Genomic DNA, 6367 nt, shown 5'->3' with positions numbered 1-6367 from the left:
GGCCTCCTGTTTCCACTGCCTAGTTTCATTACTTTGCATTTACTCTGGTTGAACTTTAGTAGCCATTTCTTGGACCATTCATTCAGTTTGTCTAGGTCATATTGTAGCCTCCTATTATCATCCTCTGTTTTAATCCTCCTCATAATTTTTGCATCATCAGCAAACAATGAGAGGAACGATTCTATACCCTCTGGGAGATCATTTACATATATCAGAAACAATATAGGTCCAAGGACTGAACCCTGCGGGACTCCAATGGTGACGTCTCACCAGTCTTGTACTCATTGTGACTCACTCATTGTCTTCTGTTGTGACTCATTGTCTTCTGTTGCTAAGGTACTCCCTTATCCAATGGAGTACCTTCCCTTTCACTCCAGCCTGCATCTCCAGCTTTTTCTCTAGCCTCGTGTGTGGTACTGTGTCAAAGGCTTTCTGGCAATCCAAAAATATGCAGTCTGTTCACCCCTCTCTTTCTTGCCTGATTTTTGTTGCCTGGTCATAGAATTCAATTAATCCTGTGAGGCAGGACCTGCCATCCCTGAACCCATGTTGAAGCTGTGTTACAAAGTTCCTTCCCTCCAGATGTTCCACAAGTTTTTTCCTAGAATTTTCGCACAAACCCGCCATATACTACAGATACGTTGATGACATTTTTACACAGGTACCTGATGTCAGACGTCTGCAGCAGCTGAAGGAGGCATTCGAGCAAAATTCGGTGTTGAGTTTCACTTACGAGATGGAGAATGATGGGAAGCTGCCCTGCCTAGATGTAACAGTCATGGAAAGGAACGGAGGTTTCCACACTGCAGTCTACACTAAGGAAACGAACAGAGGAATGTGCCTTAATGCCAACAGTGACTGCCCAGACAGGTACAAGAGGAGTGTCCGTCGATGCATACGTCGACCGGGCTCTCAGCCACAGCTCTGGTTGGAAGCAGGTCTGCAGAGTATGGCAGGTCCTAGTCAACAATGACTCTAACGGTTATGTTGAAGACGTCATCAAAAGAAAGGTGAAACGCCATGCAATCTCTGAAGAGTCAACTAACACAACACCTGTACCCCCCGTATTAGACCATTTTACAGGAACTTCTTTTCAATGGCTCACAAAACAGAGGAAAGTGTCCTGAAAGACATTATCAATAGGAATCTTGTTTAAATTACTAATCAAGCTGTTCATGTAATCAATCAGAGCTTAATATAACAATGTGCTTTAATATACTTACTTATCTCTCTCATCTCATTTTTCTCTTGCAATGTATCTTTATCATTTATCAATTCTGATAGAAATTACCTACTTAAAATTATCTGCTAGATTAAGGACCTGCCCGAAACGCTGCGCGTACTAGTGGCTTTACAAGAATGTAAATACTGTACTATCCAATGTATTCTCTCAAACCCAATGTACCTTCTTGTATATATATATATATATATATATATATATATATATATATATATATATATATATATATATATATATATATATATATATATATAATATATATATATATATATATATATTATATATATATATAAACAAATAAATAAATAAATAAAGGAACGTTATCCCCACAGACACAAATCAGAAGATACAATTAACAATTTACTACAAAAACAAGAAGACGGCCAACCTACTGAATTCAACAAGCTGAATTTCCAGGACACATTCTAAATATATCAAAAAAGTTTCAAAAACTGTTGGCATTCTTTCTAAGATCAGATATTATGTACCCCGCCCTGCCCTGGTGACTCTCTATTACTCCCTTATCTATCCATATCTCAACTATGGTATTTGTGCTTGGGGCTCTACTACCCAAAATCACTTACGTCCTCTAATTACTCAACACAAAGCTGCTATTAGGACAATATTCAACTCTGGCCCCAGACATCACTCGGTACCCCTACTCAAATCTCTGAATCATGTTAGACATTAAGTCACTGCACATTCTCTCATGTGTATTATACATATATAAAACGCTAAACTATAATGCCAATCCTGATCTCAAAAGCTTCATAGAAGGTTGTAACAGAACCCATGAGCACCACACCAGAAATAAATACAGTTTGATATTCCTAGAGTACGACTTAATCAAACTAGAAATGCTCTACAAATCAAGGGGCCCAGAATGTGGAATGACCTTCCCAACCATGTTAAAGACTGTACCTCTCTCACCAGTTTAAGTTAAAAACGAAGCTATACCTAATAAATTCCCTGTAACCTACCTTACCCTTCTATTGTCAACCAATGTCTGTTCTTTTTTAAAGAGCGCTGTTTGTCGACATAATTGTATTTGTGCTGCTTTTTCATCTATGTTTTCATTTCTTGTTTTCATTCTACTCAGTATGCTCAATTAGTATTAAGCTTGTCATTTTAGTTTATCATGCCCGAAACGCTTTGCGTAATAGTGCTTTAGGCATTGTATGTACTAGCTATACCTATAAGTTAAACAATCTTGTAAAAATTTATTGTATGTATGTACCTTACCTAAATAAACATTTTATTTTATTTTATTTATTTATTTTTTACTCATGAAGAACTCTCGAGACACCAAACAGAACGCCTTGAAAGAAACCAACGTCGTCTATGCCTTCATATGCCCACTTGGGGACTGTCAGCCCCAAAGATCTCAGTATATAGGCAAGACAAACAACGTCTCTTTCTGGGCGATTAACAATGCGTAAACAACAGGGCTCCACCAAGGAGCATATAATCTCCTCACACAACCAGACCATCACCAGAGAAATCTTAACAAGCAGCACCAACACGCAGCCTGACATACGTCAGGCTGCGAAAAAGCCGCGTCCAACAGCCTGGTTGATCAGTCTGGCAACCAGGAGGCCTGGTCGACGACCGGGCCGCGGGGACTTGTAGCTTGTTTCATGACTTACACATGTAATGTAATGTTAGGCACATATGTAAGTGGCTAATTATTGGTAATTAGTAATGTTAATTATTTAGGATCAATTGTGCATAGGCGATATGTCTCCTTCGTAATCAGGGAGTACACTGACATCGGCACTGTAGATACTGTTATTGGACGCCGCTTAACTGATAATGTCTCTTCAACGCAGGCTGAACTCCAAGGAGTATTAGCAGGATTACAGGAAGTAGTCAAATGTGGTAAAAAATGCTTGCTTCTTTATTGACAGCAGAGGAGCGTTAGAGTCTTTAAATAGCAGACGCCCAGTATATCAGAATATTGTGATAGATTGTAGAGAGAATGTTAAGAGACTAGAAAAAATTGGGTATAAAGTAAGATTCATGTGGATCCCTTCACATGTGGGAATACTGTTGAATGAGGTAGTTGATGACATAGCGAAGAGAGCCACTGAAAAAACTCTTGTTGATGTTGTATGTCAGTTAACCTTGAAACAAATAAAAAACAAGACTCAAGGTGATTCAGGAGGGTGAAGAAATGATAAAGAGAATGGCAATGGTGGACAGTAGTAACACACTTAAGAATTATTCAATAATAAATACAAATTCGTCCTTCACTTATGGTAAAGGAAAGTCTACTTAGAAGGATTCAATTTACATGAGATTACGATTAGGATACAAATATATCTGGCAATACGGTGTAGATGTCAGTGAAAAAGATAAGGAGTGTAAATTATGTAGTATGCCGCACGCCCACACCTTAGAACATTATGTATTAGAGTGTCAACTTATTGATAACTATAGAAATAAGGAAATAAATAGTGTACCGCATCAAATTGTTTGGATGTGTGATAATGGTATAATAGACAGTATACTTAGGAGCTACAAGAATTTTGCCCCAAGAGTGTAACAATTATATGCTATACTTGCTGTATGCAATGTTAAATGGGATTCTTGTACTGTTATATGTCTATTTGTACTCACTGAATTTGTGCGCCCCTTGAGGGACTTGAAGTAGAGGGGGGGGGGTAGAAAATAGCCTAAGCTACTCTATCCCTTTGAGATGTATTTATTGCTTATCTCAATAAACATACTTGAAACTTGAACTTGAACTTGTCTCCTTCGTTATTATTGTTAAGTGCACCACTTATAATTTTGAGATGAAATCTCTAACCCTTATATACTTTATTTATGTACTACTATGTTCAGGTACAAGTGCCCTTACTTAGGTAGAATATGTATACAAGTATAGGTATTAAGGTCACTTAACATGTATTCCCTGCACATGCACACCATAGGCTGCAACTCGCTGTTGCAAATTACTAGCAACTGCAGATGCAAATATGTTATTATTAATATTACATTTAATAAAAAGTTATATCGCCAAGACTCTTATTATAATATAAAGCTGCTGTTTAAGATTTTAGCCTACATAGCTTATGCTCGCACCATATGTATTGCATTTATCTTCTATTAACCGAATATGGATATAGTGCAAAAAATTTCGACATTGGATCATATGAATTAATATCTAATTCTGCCTGAAACACAATGTGTGTTAGTAGCTTTGCAAAATATAAAAATAACAATATTACGTAATCTCACAAACCCATTTTACCTTCTTGTAAATAAATAAATAAATTAAAAATAAAAATTAAAATAATTTGGCTAGGGTGGTGTTGTTGTTGATTTAGGGGTGACGACGCTCAAGGGATCGGATGCCTGATACTGAGAAATGGCAAAGAGGGATGGGGTCCCTACAGTCTCTTCAGGCCACGAACAGGACGGATGAAGCGGAAAGTATGGCGAAGGATATCATGACGGACGTCTTCGTCTCTCGCACCTGCCCCGTCAAGGAGAACGGGAACCGTGAGGAGGGGAATATTCAGCCTACAAACGGCACTATGTAGCCTGACGCGAGCGCTATGAAATCGAGGGCAGTGAAGAAAAGGGTGTTCCACTGTATCCTCCCGGGTCGGATACTACTGGCAGTATGGGGAATCTACCAGCCGTAGACGATGGAAATGTGTAGCCAGGCAAGTGGCCCAATCCGGAGACGAATAGAGATCCGCCAGAGAAGAGGACCTCAGTGCTAGCGTCATCACTGCCTCCCAATTCACGAGGCAAGCCGCCCAAAGCTGCGGGAGAATTTCGGAAATTCCAGGGGCACATTTGTAGTCATGGAGACCATGCGCCATCCCTGCTGCTTCGTCGGCCACCTCATTGCCATTAATACCGACATGTGACGGAACCCATTGGAGATAGATCGACCAACCCGGAATACCAGAGTATGACAGCAGTTCTCCACGGATCTGTGACACAGTATGACGATGGACTCGTGGATGGACAGAGGTGATATCAGATGTAGGGCTGTAACTGAGTCCACGTAGAAAACTACCCCCGAGAGCCCTGAAACTTGTCGAAGGAGTCGTAAAGCTAATAGATTGCAAACAGTTCCCCGGCCAAGCACGAATGAGGAGGGAAAAAGCTTCCACGTCTAACAGAAGGGAAAAGGAGCAAAGTATGTTGCCGCAGATGTGGATGATGGCTAAGCTTTGTGGGACCCATCCGTGTAAACCTCCAAGTATCCAGAGTATAAGGAGGCTCGTAGGTCTGCAAAAACTAAAAGGGCCAGACTCTCTAAATCCCTCTTCCTTTAGATTAAGGACCTGCCCGAAACGCTGCGCGTACTAGTGGCTTTACAAGAATGTAAACACCATGCTATGTACGCTCACACACTCAATGTATCTTCTTGTATATATATAAATAAGTAAATATATAAATAAATATCTGTATGACCTGTTTTGCCGCAGTCGAACTTTACACGGACCATGGGTGTCCTTGGTGTTCCACGAATTCTGGTAACTTCCAATAATCCCGCTGATGCACCCCCTGACACCTGTAGAGGGGCCTGGATGTCATTCACTTCAACAATCGGGTCAATTGGGCCAATATTGTTGTCGTTGTCTCGGGCCCGAGACAACGACGACTGTTGCAACAATACCTGTTGGCACCTGACAGGCCAGTCACCCTGGCCTGACTCAATAATGTCGGGTAGCCGGACGTGCAACAGAGTCTCCTGCCTGATGTGTAGCTTCAGTGCTGCACCCCCACCCAGGGTACGCACGGTCTCAGGCAATAAATATGACCACAATACCAAAGCCTCAATTGCTGCACTGCAGGTACTAGGATTCGCAAACACACACTATGACCTGTTGTTGACTGGATCAGGACAACCACAAACGAGGAATGAGGGTACCACAGGAGGAAGGTCTTCTGAAGGCGAAGACATCTTAGCATCTCGCTCTTGGGCAGCGTAATCCAGCTCATTCTCCAACAGACGTTTGCCTCTCTGAGACTTACTGTCTGATGCTCTGGGACTCTGGGAACTTACATGGCGCCCCCGCTCAGGGGGGTCGTCCATTAGGGAGACTCCGGCCTCCCCCGGTGCTTTGAGTTCCTGGGTATCTCCAGTGAGCACACACTGGCCCC

Source organism: Procambarus clarkii, chromosome 3, assembly GCF_040958095.1.
Source record: "Procambarus clarkii isolate CNS0578487 chromosome 3, FALCON_Pclarkii_2.0, whole genome shotgun sequence".
NCBI lineage: Eukaryota > Metazoa > Arthropoda > Malacostraca > Decapoda > Cambaridae > Procambarus > Procambarus clarkii.
This window is presented reverse-complemented; position numbering follows the sequence as displayed.